This window comes from Centrocercus urophasianus, unplaced genomic scaffold (genome assembly GCF_019232065.1).
Source record: "Centrocercus urophasianus isolate 14NV4802_14NV808 unplaced genomic scaffold, USGS_Curo_1.0 seq_12, whole genome shotgun sequence".
NCBI classification, from domain to species: Eukaryota; Metazoa; Chordata; class Aves; order Galliformes; family Phasianidae; genus Centrocercus; species Centrocercus urophasianus.
The window spans coordinates 11,302,371-11,320,089 of record NW_024884364.1 but is presented as its reverse complement, the minus strand read 5'-3'; the positions used below and the strand labels follow the sequence as shown (position 1 = coordinate 11,320,089).

The following is a 17,719-nucleotide window of genomic DNA, read 5'->3' as shown; positions in this document are numbered from 1 at the left end:
AAATCATTTATCCCATGGCATTTGTAACACAATGGAAAGCATAATGATTACAGCAGAGAAGCAAGATCCTAGGCCACAGCAAGTGAAGATCTACACAAACACAACAGCAGTGAATGTAGAAATAAGAGAAAGAAGGTACTTACCTTCAGAAGGCCTATAAGACCCACAGATAAGCAGAGATTCCCAGATGGATGCCCTTACCTCCATTGCTAACCCTTAAACGAAGACTGGGAAGAGGCGGATCCTGGATCCAAGCCTTCCAGTCACTCAGGTGCACTGCATGCATCAAAGCGCCCTTGGGTTGGCCCTGTCTTCCTACCAGGTGCTCAATTACTGGTTCAAGCTGTGACTCAGCATTTCCATTACAGCATTTTAGAGAAAATTCCCTTCAGAAGCTCTTTTTCCTTCTCCCTTCTTGCTTTTCTTTTCTTCCTTTTCCCCTCCTTTCCTCCTCTATGCTCTGGCCTCCATGAAGACCTTTCATTTTCTTACATGTTCTGCAGATTCTTCTAAGATAATGGTTCACATTTTTCTTTTTGAGGGTGTGCATACAGGAGCTCATCAAGATTTATGGTGTGGTCCTTGTTGACCTTTTCCACAGCTCTCTACTGTGTCAGATCAATACATTCATACAAGAAAATAATAACCTATTCTTTTTGGACAGGAACTCCACACTGGTGATCAGGCTCCTATCACACTGGCTATTTGTTCATTAAATACACGCCAGCGATACTTATACTTCAGTGCAAGAATCATTTCAAGAATGTACAGACTTCTGTGATAGTCTCGAGAAGCTGGAGGAAAGTGGGCCTGCAGCATGAATCCAAACATGACTGAAGATGTTTTAGTTGTTGGAGTTTCTTGCCTTTAAACACAGCCTCACCTGTCCGGAGAAGCCATTTCACATACCTGATAAAGCAGAAGTCAAAGTAGAGAGGTAAGCACTGATATCTCTTAAAACAGTAATCACTCATTCTGGATAGCAAACCTGAAAAGATGACAAAGAAATCCTAAGTTCTGACCATCTTATTCCTAGACCATGCTGCTGCTTTTGAATAGAAAGCCCTCCCAGAAGGTAATGTGGCAACTGACCACAAAGTATCCCTTGTCCTAGCACAGAGAAAGCAGAGAAGGCACACCAGACTGTGACTCTGGCGTGTTTATACTGGATGAGCACAGCTCAGGATAAAACTAGTGGCCATTCTGCAGCATGTGGACTTATGGTCTTCTACGGATGGGCATGTTCTCAAAAGTTGTCTCCAGCTGTGGGGATCCCAACTCTGGGGAGAGCCTGAAGCATATCTTGGAATGTCTGCCTTTTTTTTTTTTTTTTTTTTTTTTTTTTTAAATAAAATAGTGTCCAAAGACATCATCACTGAAGAATAAGACTTTGCCTATACATTAATAACTGCTCTGGACTCAGTAGAGTCTCTTGTGCAGGATCAGTTTGCCTAATCAGACTCCAAATCTTCTGTGTTATCATAATTGAAGTCTATCTACACATCAAGGTGTTTCTCCACTGTTAAAACTCAGCTTCCCTTCTTCCTTTCTCTCTCTGCAATTAAGTGGGAATGATCAGTCTTCCTGATTGCCCTTTAAAAGCTGCACAGATCAAAAGTACTCAAACTGTTAGAAAAATTGCATGTCCTTCAGAACAAAAATGAGAAGTTCTGAAGCTTACAGTCAACTGGTATGAAAGCAGATTATTCTAAAGGGCTTTAATTGCAGCTGCCTATTAGAAATAAGTAAGAAATCTTGGGGAAATGGGAAGAGAGGTGATCCAGAAAAAGAAGAGAAAGATGCTAAGCGAATACTTTTTCACCCCTCACCTATGAGAAAAAGACTCACAGACATAATTTCAAAATTTCTAACGGACAGGGAGAATGTTTATAAAGAGTGTTTAAACAGAGCCTTCTTCCACCTCCATGATCATTGTGGCTGCATTTCAGCTGGTTAGGTGCTTTAATCCAAGCTTTATGTCATGATGAAATCACACTGGACTCCATGGGGCACATCTGTACTACTCAGTGGTACAAAGATTCAGGCTTCCTGCTGAAAAGTTGTCAACATGCTATGAAAAACTAATTCAACTCTCTAAAACAGAACTGTTACCCCTGCCTGGGACAGCTGCATACCGTGCTTCAGATAAAAGACAGCAGAGAGATTTCCCAGGTTATTTGATGAGCTTCTTGAAGGGTTTTGGGGAAGTATCACTGGGATATAACACTTCATGGAGTGGGCTACTTACAGACCGAAGTGCTGACAAGAGGAAGTTGTCATTGCTGAAGAGGTGCTTTACAAAATGATGGAAGGCAATATGTAGCAACACAAATAAATGATTGCAAACATTCAGAATCTGGCTAGGTGAAACTAGTTAGTTAACAAAGCCAGTGCTGGGCTGATAGCCATGGGAAAAAGACATTTTCCTGGATCACACGTTGTGTGCCAATGGCAATAATGATAAAAGGATCATGTCATAGCCAAGCACCTGCCACATTAAAAATATGGTTTTCAATCATTTTCAGGAAATTAACATTCAAAATGAGGTAGCTGGACTACACACTATTGAAAACTCAAATACAGTGATGACCCAAGTGAAAATATATGTGATCATGAAAGCAGTATTGAGGGAGAAAAATCTGTCATGGTGGCATCTTTCAGAACCTGCTGGTGTTCTAATGATTGATCTGAATGTTTATGGAGAAAAGGATTATTTTGATGTCCAAAGTTTGTTTTTACATTTTGGATATTCTAAAAAGAAAACATGATTTTAAACCTTAGTTTTGTGTAATAAATATGAACCGTAGTCTGCAAAAGCCAGTGAGAGCATTTCCAGGACATTCAGACCGTAGAGATTAGCTTTGGGAGCCTGGGAAGAGAAGGAAGGAAGAGCTGTTTGTAGATAACATCTTCCTTCTCACTGTGCTAGGGAAAAGAAAATGCAGTCAGGGAATGTCCTACTCCAAACTCTTTACGTGACTTTCCATGCTCATTTTAGCGAAGGTGGCTTTCGCAAAGGCCCTGCTAACATTCCCTTTTTGGAGTAGCTGATGATACGACATCAAGAACTGACTAGGCAGAATCAGTGCACCACGCAGCAGAGCTGAGATTGTTACCCAAGAAAAACATTAGCTTTCTCCTTTATGACAGAATTATTTACAGTTGAAGAGCCCATTTTAGCTGTATTTTTTTCTGTAAAGCAGATAATATTCAATCACCTGCTGAGTTATAGTTTAAAATACGGTTAAGTCTTTATTATGCAGGGTGGTGAACTCAATTCTCTTGTGTAAAGGAGTTGAACACCCATTGACTACAGTGAGCACAGTTCAGACAATACTGGAAAATGTTTTCATTTAATAAGAATTGAAAAGTGATTAAATACTTGACTGTTACAATGCATTCACATGAGTTCATATCATGCTGCATTCTCCCATTGCAAATACTTGTTTTATAAATTATTTCAACTGGAATAACACGGGAACAGCTCAAATGTGTCATATGAGGTTAACTTTTCATATTTATTTTCAAAATGCTTTTAACCAGCCTACTCATTTTATTTCAGAAATTTACAGGCAGGATATGTGCTTTCTCAATAAGCATTTCATAAAGACCTTTACTCTCAGGATTTCAGTGAATATTATTTTAGTGGGGAACAGTGAGATATCAATGCAACTCTGCTACGGAAGGATTAAGATATTTTTCCTTCACATGGAATCCTTTTCTTCCAGTGAGCCTTCATACCATCAGTATTGATGATCAATATATGGCTTTAGAAAAAAATATATATCTAAAGACTTAGATCCCTTACTATCTGTTATGAATCCAGTATTATGCAAGGTGAATAACTGAATGTTATATTTCAAGGTATTAGGCTAGGTCCTGGCAGGGTAAGATGTCTAGAGTTAAGATTTAGCCCTATTCAGTATTGGGCTGGTTGAGACTTGAATTTGGTAAGCAGTGCTGACAGGTCAGATATCAGCTCTAGGTTTCCCCACCTGATTTTTGGATTGTTCTTAAGGAGAACTATTTCATTACAAATGAGAAGTTTCAGACGCTGAGGTCTACTGGAGTTAAATGTTATTTTTGCTTGTTTCCATGTTCCTTTCTTTTTGAATTGTGTCAGAGCTTTCTGCACCAATTCTACACCTTAGGGGATTCCTGTAGCATACAATGCTTGAGCCTGTACCACCACATTTGTAGAAGTCTCTACACCACCTTCTAAGGATGAATATATAGCAAACAAAGGCTGGCGAACAAAATGTAGAGTTGGTTCAGCAGCAAAAAAAAAAAATAATACAGAAATTACCTGTATGTAGATTGTTAGAAACAAATGTGGACTAAAATATTAGTATTATCTGAATAACTCTGCTCTGCAGAAATTTTGTCTGAACTGAGAAAACTTTGGTGGAAGGAGACTTTAATATCTGATTTGATTGGAAGGGCACATATAAAATGAGCAACTGGCCCTGGTGATTTTATTTGTAATTTCATGGATAGCATTAGCCAGAAAATGTCAGAGGAAATTCCATATTTTTTCATCTGTGTATTTTGCCTCAGGCTCTATCTATGGAAGTGATCACTAGTGTATACGCAATTAATTTTTTAAGGTTCAACAATTTGCAATAGAAGAGAAAAAAACCTGTGCTCTCAGAGAGGCACTAGGTTAGCAGAAAAATGACTGACTGAAAGACAACTCTTATCCTGGTACTGCAATGCAATTGCTAGCAGTCTCAAAACTACATAGGGAAGTTTTTGTCAACAAAATGCCAGAGCAATGTCTTCTGGGACAAAAACACATTATTCATGTTGCCAAAAGTCTATTTTCTGTTAATTTGGAAACATGGGTAACCAAAACAGAGCTCCCTAGGTTATCCTGTTTTCGAAGAGAAAACTTCAGATTGGAAGTTTTTAATTAATTGAAAGAGGACAAAGTTATTTGGACTTTATCTCAACTTTGATCAGGCCAAATGAGTGAAGAGATGATACATACTTGTCCACATGATCTCTACATCTTCAAGAGAGGCATAAATTAGTTTGGCTTGTGGTCTTGGCTAGAGTGTTTGGTACGTCTGCTTCTCATTGTTAAGAGTTACTTGGATATCTGATAACTTCAATCCCTCTGAACTTTGGGTATGGAGACAGAGATATCAGGGTTATCTGGTTAAGACAGGTTTTTCCCTGTTTGCATCACTGATATCTATCTGATACAGAGGGACATTAATTCTTGTAAGGGAGAAAGCATGCTTCTGACAACTTGATCACTACCCTGACCCTTTCCAGGGTACGGTTGGCTCTTTGGGATGACAGGACACACTGCTGACTCACATTCAACTCTGCCATCTGCCAAAACCACAGGTCGCTTTCTGCGTGGTTGCTCTCCAGCCTCTTGTCCCCCAGTCTGCACATATAGCCAGAACTGTCCCATTCCAGATGCAGAATCTGGCACTTGCTCTTGCTGAACTTCATGCAGTTGGTGACTGCTCAGTCCTTTAATTTCTCAAGATCTCTCTGCAAGGCTTCTCCACCCTCACGGGAGTCAACAGCTCCTCCTGTACATAAAGAAAGCCATTTTGTTAGCACTCAAGCTTTTAAAAAGTCTTAGTACTCCAGATAAATACTAAAATATTTAGAAAGCTCTGGCTGAAAACTAGAGGTGAGGGAAAAGAGAAAGAGAAGAATATCAGCATGATAGGACTTGAAAGACTTTTTTCAAGTTAAGAAATATGATTTCCTTCTGAGACCCAGAAGGTGCAAATACAGGAGAAAAAGAAATATTTTAGCTTCAGATTATGCAGGCACTGGGGATAATGGTAATTAGTTCCTCTACTAACAGAAAAGTAAAATCTCCTAGCTGGAACTCAGACATACTGTCTCACAATTTAGGGGAGATTAAGTATTGTTTTAATTTGAAGCCCCACAGAGAAGCCAGGTGGATGGAATATAATTACTCATAGGATATCAAAGATAGTTATCTGCCTCTGAAAAACATCACGATGCTCTCTTTAATAGCTATGAACAGATAGGATCTTGTTTTTCATCTGCAACTTGGATTTCAAATATATTCATGACTTTTTCCAGTGTACTGTATACACTCAGTAAGGGCAATTTTTGGAATGAAGATTGAAATTTCAGGGATAGCTCTTGCTGTCATGTAAAAAAAGTAATTTCTAAACTGTGGAGAAGATCATCCTTTAATATCTCAAGACATGAGCCCTCAAAACCTGATGCATAAATCTTGCTCTCACTTGTTTGAAGGGATCTGTACTGGATTGTCTTATGCATGCTTCCTGCATCAGAACAAGACTGAATTTTGTTATACCTAAATCATCCCCAAAGAATTTTATTTATTCTGATTTATTACTGAAATGGCTTTTCCTGTAGCAGAAAGTATGATAAAATCACAGTGAAAAAAACAAAAAAGAGCAGGCAAGATCAGCTTATCAGTAACATTGCTGATTTGCTGGTCAGATCATGCATGTCTCTCATCTTTCAATAAGTGTGATAACAGTGCTTCAGGATCATGATTATTAGGTGAAAATGTGCACAGAGCCCATCTTGGCTTGGCACAATCTCATGAAATGAGGCCCAGCCTAAGCAATCCTTTTCCTCAGATTTTGAAATCTGAACAGGAAATCTCCCTAGTGACCTTTATCTACTTCTCAGGTCTCCATTTCACACGGTTGAAAAGCATTGTCTAGGAGAGAGAACTGAACTTAAAAACTACTCAGATGGCTGTGTGCCTGTAGATACCCACACGAGTACTTTGGACAGTGAACTAAGTGGTGACTGTGATACTTATGAAAGAATAAGAGAAATGGGAGCAGGCAAGGAGAGTCTGAAAAGATGAACTGTTCTGAAATTGTGGAAACAGGATTCCACCTCCACAAGTACAAAATAGTGATGGATTTAATTAGCAAAAGCTTGGTAATATCTGAGGTTGAATAGAACAGGGCTCTGTGAAATCCAGTAGGAGTTTAGCATTATGAATTCTGCATTAAAATTATTGATGGAGATAGAAATATTTAAAATGGAAACCAGCTTCATGTTGGAGTACATAGAAAACCAGAACTGGATTTTAAAGCCATTCATTCATTGTTATTTTGTTTATATACATTTACCACTTAAAAATTTTCTTGTGAGAAAACTCCACCTATCATTTCAAAAGTTGGCAAAAAACTTCCTTGTCTATGCTGATCCTTATAGAAGATCCCATTTCATGTGGCATTTAAGTATATCTGTAAGTGTTTAGCTAGATAAGGACTGCAGCTTTCATGTTCTTTGCAAATATCATATTCTACGCATGAGCTTACTTTTTGTGATTCATTCCCTCTGTAAAAATAAATTACAAGCCTTCAGATGGGATTTATTCTGGATTTCAGAGATAAATGTGTGCACATATTTATAGATTAGGTTTGTATATGTCTCTGCATTTATATATTCACATTATTGATCAAACTGCATTGTTTGCTGCCTGTTGACAATTCCAGTCAAATGCAAGAGTTTGGTTTTGTCCAGAAATCTTTTGAGCACAAGTGATACTATATGTGCCCTACTTGAAAAAATGCATAACAGAAGAAATCCTTTCTATCAGCTTTGGGATCTTTCTATTCTTTAATAAATGGCAGGACATTAAATTATTGTTTTCAACAGCCTCAGGACTGTTTTTCATTTTGCTGATCTTCATTTTGCAAAGATTGTCTTTCTCTGACTACTAAATTATCCTTTGGTTTGTGGAAGAAATGCATAATGTGTATAAAATGTTGCAATGGAATTCTTGAAAAGCCACTCTCAAATTATTTTTATCCCTTCATCTGGAGCTAAGGCATGAACTGATTTTGCTTCTTTTTCTTGACCAATGAGGTCAGCATCCTTCGATCTTAAGAGAAAACCAATAAATTGTGCTTACTTTAAATTCATGGTTGATGAGATGCAGTGATGTGGAGTCAAATAAATATACCCAGCAGGTTTTCATGCAGTTGTTGTATTTGCCATTTAGCTGTTCTGGGTTAGACAGAGTGACCTGGAGTAATAACTGTGTATCAGAAAGTTGCAGGTCCTCTTTTGCTCCACTTTGTGTTGTGTTTATCCTTTTGTATGTGTGGAAGTAGATTGTTATATTCTCTGCTTGTCTTACGAAAGCTCATTTCCCTGTTGCCGACAACATTTCCCTTTAGTGATGTGGCATGATTTTTTTTTTTAAGCAGTGGATGAAATGACCCTGCTTGTTTACAAAGAGCTAATTGCCAAGTACTACATGTCCTGCTTCCACCAAGGTGGCGGACAGGAGCTAATCCAGAGGCCAGCACAGCTTCATGGTAGCAACTATACCAGAGTGCCTTCCTCTCAGCCCCTCTGCCCAGACAGCAGAGATGGACCTCATCCCTGATTCATAGGCATATTGATGGGAAAGCACCCCATGGCTTTCCCCTTCACACCAACTCCCTTGACTTCAGCAGGTCTGAAAAGAACAATGAGTGGGAACACACTCCAGAGAGAGCCCCTAAAAAAAAATTTGGGTGTGCAGAACACATAGACAAGGCATTGAGCTGAAGATGAGTTGTAACAGGTGCTGCTTCAAACCTCAAAAGCTACGTATTTAGCTTAAGTTAGCTGTAACCATAACGATCAATAGACAGTGCTGTGGATTATAATTCATTCCACCATTCTCTTACGCATGTCTAAAAGAGACCTTTCCAAATACTAATTATCACAATTACTTCTTCATGGCTTTAGCAGAACCCAGAACATGATTCTAGCTGGTGAGGGAAGATGAATGTGCTGTCTGTAGCGTCAAAGCACCTGTCTAGTAGATAGATAAGTAATATTTTCTGCTGTCCATTATGGTACATTAAAGATTTTAAGAGAGAGCTGAGGGACATGAAATGGCAATGGTAGGTTGTTCTAGGTTTTTGACTGAAAGCAGTAAGAGAGTCATAACAGGTTAAGATATCAATGAGCATAGATAAGGAAGATGCTGGTGGTGGCAGAGCGACATGACTGCAGGGAGGTGTGAACAAACACAATCACATGTGGCAGAGAGAAAATGGGCAGCCTTTAAAAGCTCCTCCTCAATAATTATATTTGAAGAGTGAGAACCAATGTGGGGATGAACACATCACAGCAGTGAATCATAGGATAGCAGTAACAGATCGTTAAGTGAACCTCAGAGAACTGCAGTTTTGGGACTAAAGTATTGGTAGCATGTGAAAGGGGGGCAGATTAGTAACAAAAAATGAGCACATGGAACAAGAAAAATTCAGACTCCACTTGGATATATGGATCAAAAGCAGGAACTGGGTAAAAGATGGAAGAGTAAAAGCTTGAATCAATCTTTTTAACACCTGCTTGTGTATAAAACCTAAGATGTGACATATATAACAAACACTTTAATTAAGAGAGGAGAGACAACTAGCAACAAAGAAATTAATGACATCCCCAAATATGGGTGAAGTACATTCCTGTAGCTTGGTGGATGTTTCATAAATTAGAGGCCATCTCTGGTGCTACTATTTCAAGCAAAGCCTTTTGATCCAACAGAAGGCAAATCTTATACATTAATGGGAGTAGGTTGAGGACATACACTGAGTGACAAAAACCCAGTGTGTGACCTGATAGCCTCAAATACCTGTAGTGAGAGCAATATACAGGGCTAGATTCAAATAGTAGTATTTCTTACCTAGCTGCTATGAGTACAAATGCATATAGCAAGTGCTGAGCATTGGAGAGTGTATGTGATCCCAAGTGAAGTAGCTGTGTCATTATCAATGCTCTAACAGAGCAAGAACAGGAGAGATATGTTTAAAAACAAAATCTACATCATTAAGGCTCAACAACATATTCTTAGGATTAACCAGGCTCTACTCATTCATTTACAGGCATAAATGCACATCTACCACTACTTTTGCTGTGCAGCAGGCATAGGGTCACGAGTCATAAACAGTATATGTTCTTCCCCTGGTAAGACCAGTCTTGAATTGGAAGGACAGTGCAGCAAAGTCACAGGATGAGTTCTTATCTAAAAATATGTCCTGTGCTCTGAATTTAGTCAGGACGCAAGCAAAGACAAGTGAGTCAAATATACAGTGTATGAAAAACCAGTTCAATTGCCAAGTGTAAATTGTGAGTAATGTCCTATCTGTTATCAGTTGATTCACTCAGAGAACTTTCTCTTTGTTTAAAAACCACTGTGACTGTCCCCGCTAATATCAGAGCAATGGCATTTCTCCTGATGACCTTAGATTTGGTTTGATAAGCTCTTCCATCACAGAAAGCAACTGTGGAACAGCAGCCAAACTTGGGCACAGCTTTATGAAAAAGCAGACATCACCATCAATATTCCGATCTTGTTTCATTTGCTCACAGTAGGATCCATAAATTGATCTTAATCATCTTTAACTGCAAAATACATTTTGACAGTGGCTTGTGTCCAACTTTGGAAGCTACTCAATTTCTGACATTTTGGAATCTATCACTTAGATATCCTATCCTGAATTTTGATAGCAGAGAAAAGACCTCTGCTAAAGGAAAGACAGATAATTGATGCAAATAAGTCTTAACAGCAGCAAAGATATCTTCCTGGTATATGACTTGTGTGTGTGGCATAGGCAGCAAGGACAGGATGGGAAACTGTTGCATCTGCCAACTAAGAAACAAACTGCCTCACCAAATGTGGCTCTGTATAAAGTTGCTTAAATTGTGTGTACGTCTGTCCAGAGCAGACAGCCAGCCCAAAGAGAGCTAGCTGTCACTGATGGGTGCATCAGAGAGCTCTGCTTCAAGGTGAGGGCAACTCTCCAGACCTTTGTAGAGATGTTGCAGATGAGGACAATTGTGGCCAGGAAGCAGAGGCAGCAGAAATGCGAAGAATGGCTTAGAGTGATAGGGCTGCATGACAGTCTGAATGGCTCACAGCAATAGGGCTGCATGACAGTCTTAAAATGACCCAAGTTTGCCCACTCCCTCCCTAGGCTCCAACTGCTGCAGTACATTTTACCTGGGATACGTGCAGAACTCCGGGTAGACATGCTTCAAGAGTTCTCACATGGAGAAGAGGTAGAAGAGATAGAAGTGCAATATATTCACAGTGAAACGTTGAAAAAGAAGAGCAAGGGGATTTGATGTTGATGTTGTCTCCAGGCAAGGGCAATAGATAATTTTGATGAGTGGTTGTAACCACACAGCAAAACTAAACTGTGATCAGTAATTTGATGGTATGGTGAAACATCATGTCTATAGAGGAGAACTGGTGCCCGCAATCATTTCATAAATAGAGACAAGCCTTGAAACCACTCAGGACATTTTGCAGATAGGCAGAGATTTAACCAAAGACAAGGATGGATCCTGGATTCACTCGGTGTGATTAAGTGCAGGTTTGTGTATTATCTGTTGCAAAGAATATCTGTGGCTGTGAAAGATCACTGGTAGAGAGGCACATGAAATGTCAGATGCTGCTTTCAGGGAGTTGAGCAAGATCTATTGCCTGGTGATAATTAACTATCTATCAATAAGAATAAGATAAGAACTCCGGGAAACCAACATGAGGAAGAAGTTGTTCAAAGGAGAAAAGCAAGTTATTAGAAGGAGCAAATATACTGGAAAATTTACAGGAAATAGATAGCACATATGAAGGTGGTGGAAGGTGGGTAAGAAGAGTTGCAAGCATCTAGCTGGAGGCTAAAAAGTGAAAAAATGCTGAAAACTTCACAAATAGGCTAAGTTCAATGTGCTGCACTGACAAAACTTGACACAGAATTTGTCTCTACTGCATTTAATTGTCCAGCAGCAGGAATTTAAAAATATTTAAAAATAAGTTTGACAACAGAAGAAAAAAAAATAATAATTAAAAAAAAAAAATAAACAAGTCAGTTTTCTACACATACGTCAAAACTCCAGTAGTCCTAATCTCATCCCCTGCCAGACACCTGCCCATCATGCTTCTCCAGGCAAGAAGAAGCACTTACGAGCAGATATACCTCCCCAGCCAAACTGCTGCTCTTCCAAGTGACTAGTCTTCTATTAACTGCTGGGAAACTTGGTGTTTCATTGGACTTTCTGCTTAATTTGCTTTGAAATTGTCCATAGCTGCTTCTTTTCTTCTGCATGATTCCTTAAGTGCCTTCACTGAGCATATTTTAGGCCCAATTACAGGGAATTACACTGAATTACAATGCTGGATCACTACGTAGTGAAAAAAGTGAAAAAAAAAAAAAACAAACCACCAACAAAACAACTATTGCTTTTCCCTAAAACAAACTGGGGCAGGAGTAGCGTGGTATCCTTTTCTGCAATGGCTTCTCTTTCTTGGTGCTGCTAAATTTAGATGATGTGATCTGAGTTTTAGGTCCTCAGTTCAGCAGTAGCAGTAGCAGAGCTGCTTGCAGGTAGAGATGTGACAGCAAAGACAGGAGTGCAGGAAAGAGAAGCTTGGGGTGCCAGGGCTGACAGGATGCAGAATGAAGTTTTGCAGGTATTTTCTTGATTCTTTTGATTTTGTAGTCATTAGAAGCTGGTAGAAGTGACAAGGAAGTCATTAGAAGCAGTGGAATCACAGCTCTGATGTTTGTTAAGGATAAATTTCCAATCTCAGTGAGGATGAAGAAATGGCTGGAATAAAATACATATGCTGTCTAGCATAGAAACTGAAATGGAGCCTCATATCCGGACAGCAAGGTGCTTACTCTCAGCTATCCAGTTAGCAAATGATTGCAGGCTTTTTCTTGTGTGAAGGCAATCATGTAAGGGACGTGGAGGAATCACAGTCATATAAACACAGAATCACAGAAATGTTTGAATGTGTAAGGGACCCTTAAAAGTATCTAGTCCAATTCTCCTGCAACAAACAGGGACATCTGGTCAGGGTTTTTAGGCCTGGCAAAAGTGGGAAGCAGCTCTCTATATTGTTTTAAAGACAAAGCATGGAAGAGCACAGCAGAGACTATGAATGTGAAAAAAGAGGGAAAAAGTCTTTAAGACGACCTACACGATGGCATTTTATTAACACTGCAACACATCAGCAGAACCAGAGTTCTGATGATAGAATTTGTGCTTATGCCAGCTACACAGATTATGTTGTCAGAAATCACCATTTTTCCTGGTACTTCTGTAATTCTCAAATATCAAAAGCATAAGGAAGCTTGGTGCTTCAGGAAAAAAAGGTAATGCAAGCGTTTCCTATGAGTAATGTCCCACCTAGGGCTTTCCCCAGGGCTGGATTAGATTAAATCTTTTGCTTTCCCCTTCCGTGGAAGCTCACTCAGTGTCTGAGCACTGGCAGTTACAATGCAGGACCTTTCCCAGCCCAGCTTTGTAGGGGAGCTAGCAATGCCTTCCTGTGGTCCAGCCCTGGACCGACCACCATTTCCAGTTTGCAGCTTTAAACTCCAGCCTGGTTCTTTCACATGCAGTTTTCTTGAAATAGGCCCCATGATGCTAATAGTACTGCAAAACCTCATTCTTGCTCTTGCTCATGCCCTCTGTCCATGCAAGGCCACCTCATTCACAGTGGTGGTAGCATGGCCTGGCTCTGCAGCTCTCTGGGAATTTCCAAGGCAAAAACCAGGCTGCCTAACATCAGCTGAGGCTTCAGGACAGCCTTTGCTTAAAGAGGCCTCGGGATTGAAATGTCTGTAACCTGCTGTTTACACTGTGGTAATGCAAGGTCTTCTATGGGATTTATTTGCTACCAGGTTTTAACTGTGTGAGGTGAGGATGCCATGCAGTTAATTTCTATTCCCTGTACGGAGAGCCAGCTCTGTTCATCCCACACATACCGATGAGAGACCAGCCTGAATCAAGTTTGTTTTAGCTGTTAAATCACATTTCTCAATTGTTTAAATAGTTCAGACAGGATTTGCACAGTAACATTTTAGCTTTTTATAGCTGTCAAGAAGCAATACAAATAATTACTACGTTCCCTGGTGGGTTTTATCTGATTAAAGTGACATGTCTGCTTATGCAAGATATTTGAAAAGAGACATTCAATAAAGTCAGTAACATTTAATTTCCCTTCTCCTCCTCTTTTTTCTTTTTTTAAGCTACACTTGGTATTTACTTTAATGTCATTTTTTGAGGTATGTTTGTTTGTATTTTTTTTTTTAAAGAGTTTACATAATGGAACAATTTAGCAGAATACTTTATAGACTTGCAATGAAATATTTCTTCACATGATTGCAAGGTACTAATGTACTTTGTCTATGCTATGCACTACCATGCCTGTCTGCCATGACTGCTGCAGAAATACTGCTCGAGTTGAGGGGAGCCAAGATGGAAGCCACAATTTTCTCCACATTCAAACAGGAGCTGTTGAAGAAACTAGGACTTAATCTGGAAGATGCCCGTGGTGCGATGACCTTGGTGCCTTACATTGCAGAAGCCTTTTGTAGGAGGTTTTACTGGTACAAAACCCCCTATGATTATACATTCCTGATTACAACTTTTTAGTGTTTCATCTGTTATCCATCTTAGTATGCAGAGATATTTCCTGCAGAAGTTTTGATGCTGTTCCAGATTTCAGGGCTTGGCTCACTGGCACATAGATGGTAAAAGCAAAGAGTTTAAGTTTCATTCTTATCTTTGATTCTTAACTCATTTAGACAATGAGTTTTCAGGTCCTGCAGTACAGGTTTTGCACCAGACTCTTGCAAGAAATATTAATTCAGCCATCTCTCTTAATTAGTCTCTTGGGCTTGTGTTCTTTAGAAGGTCAGGTTGTTACAATGGTATTTTTCACTGCATGATACAGGGATTTTTAGGTTATGAACACCAGGAAGCAAAACTGAGCCTATTAAAGTCTCAAGCAAGATGGAGCAGCTAAGAGTTCCATACTTGCTGTTAGTACTATCTGGTGTTGATATCACAGAATCACGGAATTGTAGGGGTTGGAAGGGACCTCCAGAGATCATCGAGTCCAACCCCCCTGCCAAAGCAGGTTCCCTACAGTAGGTCGCACAGGTAGGCATCCAGGCAGGTCTTGAACATCTCCAGAGAAGGAGACTCCACCACCTCCCTGGGCAGCCTGTTCCAGTGCTCCGTCACCTCACTGTAAAGAAGTTCTTGCGCACATTTGTGCAGAACTTCCTATGCTGCAGTTTTTGGCCGTTTGCCCTTGTCCTGTCTCCACTCACCACTGAAAACAGTCTGGCCTCGCCATTCTGCCCTCCATATGCATGGCATAGCAAGTGCTGGCTAATATATTTTGTCTTAAACAAAAATGCAAATGGCAGGCTTCATGTCTGCCCTGGGGAGCCTTGAGTCAGAAGTTCCTTTACTAAGGGAAGCTTTGGCAAGGCTTGACAGCCTGCCTCTGGAGCCAGAAGAGATGGGAGCATCCTCGCTCTGTGCAGAGGGCAGATGTCTGCAGTACCAGCACTGGTATTACTATGTCCCTAGTGCTCCCTATCTCATGGCAGCTCTCAACATAGCCCTTGCCTTTTAGTGAGACTCTGCTCCTTTAAACTGATAGAAAATACTGCCTGGTTCTCATCCTCTCTACCCAGCTATTAAAATAGTCAGCAAATCCCCAGCTTCTTTTGTGCTTTATTTCCTTCTTTTTTATGGTTTCGGTTTAGATGTGACATTTCCCTCAGTTTTGGGAGACTGCTAAAGATATTTTGCACCATTTTAAAGCTGTCAGTGGTCTGCCTTTAGATTTCTGTGCAGATTATGTGAGACGAGTGAGGTTACATGTTTTATAGTTTCTTTCTTCCCAAGCACGGCACTTGTTGTGAATCCTATAAGGCAATACATTGATATCTTGCTTGTAAAAATGATTCTATGAAATGCAGCTTCTTATATTACTTCATCGTTACTAATGTTCATCGATTTCTACTAAAAGTTCTTCACATGCCCTAAAACACTGCATGGAAAGACACAAAAATCTACAGCACAAATGAAAAACAGTATTTCTTTTTATCAACACTGCATTTCTCTGAATCTGATTCTTGATTACACTGAGGCCATCTTAAGCTGTTCCAGAGTGTAAAAATAGCAAAAAAGCCTCAAAGGAATTTTAGGTATAATTTGTTCCTTCTTTAAGAATGATATTCCCTGTCAGTGTAATAAGAAATGGTATTGGTTTCAATGAGAATCTTCCTCTACTCTTGCAGATTTGAGGATATTTCAGAAAGGGCAAATAATGCTGAGGATATTCAATACTGATTTATATGCCACTGGTTTTAAATCTGTACATCAAAATGCAAAATACTTCCCATTGGCCTATTCTAATAATTCTACACAACCAAAGGGAGAACACAGGAGAGCTTCAGAACGGTGATAATAAGCAACTGCAGAAACATTTATCACTCCTGATGGCAAAGATTAAAAAAACTCACCATTTATTTCAAAGAGATAAGTGTGACACCTTAACAATTCTGTCTTTTCCTTTCTGCACACATTTTCATTTCAAGCTCTGACAATATTAAGGAAGAAATTTATTGGAGTTCATCACACAGCCTGAATCCTGTGGAGCCAAGGTATTTATAATGATGCCAAAGTGACAGTGTCAACAATGATTTAAATCATTTAGTCACTATGATAAACATTGTGTTATCCTAAAATTTAAGGGATGGACTGGAAGCATAAGGCACTCCCAATATGAAAACAAAGTCAATGGCAAATGGTTTGCATTCATAAAACCCATCATTACCCAAAATAAAAGATTGGATGAGAGGAACTAACAATGAAGCCGTAATATCCACAAGACTCATGATATGTCATGGGCCAATGAGATAAAGATAGATGTTCTGTGTGAACACAGAACCTACTTTTACACCCAAAGAAGTCAGCACTGCATATGACAGTGAATAGCTACAGCAGAATAGGATGAAGTACAGACAGGACATTTTTTGTCTTTCAGACAGCAACTGTTCTGACCATTATTTTTGTTGATAAAGGTTTGATGTAGATTGAATCTTGATCAACTTGCCAGATGTAGCTTAGAATAAACTGGAGAGAAAGATGTAGAAATGGAGAAAAAAAATTCAGATTTCTATCCACAACTTCTGAACTTTATATATAGGTAGAAAGAGATGCAAGAGAATGAGAAAAGGGAGGAGATGTCGCTCGAGACGCCTGAAAGAGAATGAGCTAATTGAATTGAAAATAATCAGAGAAACAAACAACAAGACAACAAAAATGTAAAAAAGAAAGGAACCTCGAAGATAGACTTAAATTCAGAAGTAATCTCTGGAGGATTAAATAAAAAAGACATTGGGAAGACAAAGCAATTAGGCCTCCAACTCAGTTTATAACATACAAGAAGGTCCTTCTGAAGAACATCATCTCAGGATCTGAGAAAATAGGAGAAAAGCACAGTGGTAAAGTGTCTTCAGAAACCTTAGAGACCTAATGGACACACTATGGTATGCTCAGTCTGTGCAGCCTTCCTCTTGTTTTCACATACCCAAAGTCTCAATTTTCTTTCTTTCCTTCCTTACCAGCTAAGTTTTTCACTCAACACCATCTGAATGGTCTCTCATCAAATCATGTTGCTCGGGCACCTCTCACCTGATCACAACACACTATACCAAAATCTTCCTACGTAGAACCTCGCAGAACCATAGTAGTCCTCACTACTATGATTCTTGTTTCTAATTTGCAATTTTTAAAAACTGTTGATTTTCATACATTTCTGAATTGGTCATTTCTGTTCAGCTTTCAAAGATGATAAAAAAAGTCTTCATGCACTGAACAAGCAGTAGGAAATTTTGTTACAAAGATGTTC

The 17,719-nt window shown here is 39.3% G+C and overlaps 1 long non-coding RNA gene across 1 annotated transcript in view; it reads right to left on the bottom strand.

The window, feature by feature from the left end:
• Nucleotides 1–3,433: 3,433 nt before the first annotated feature.
• Nucleotides 3,434–17,719, bottom strand: part of LOC122156224 — a 124,789-nt gene continuing 110,503 nt past the window's right edge. Inside the window, exon 3 of the long non-coding RNA XR_006167418.1 lies at nt 3,434–5,549. This is a non-coding gene — a long non-coding RNA (uncharacterized LOC122156224). The remainder of the gene's footprint in view (nt 5,550–17,719) is intronic.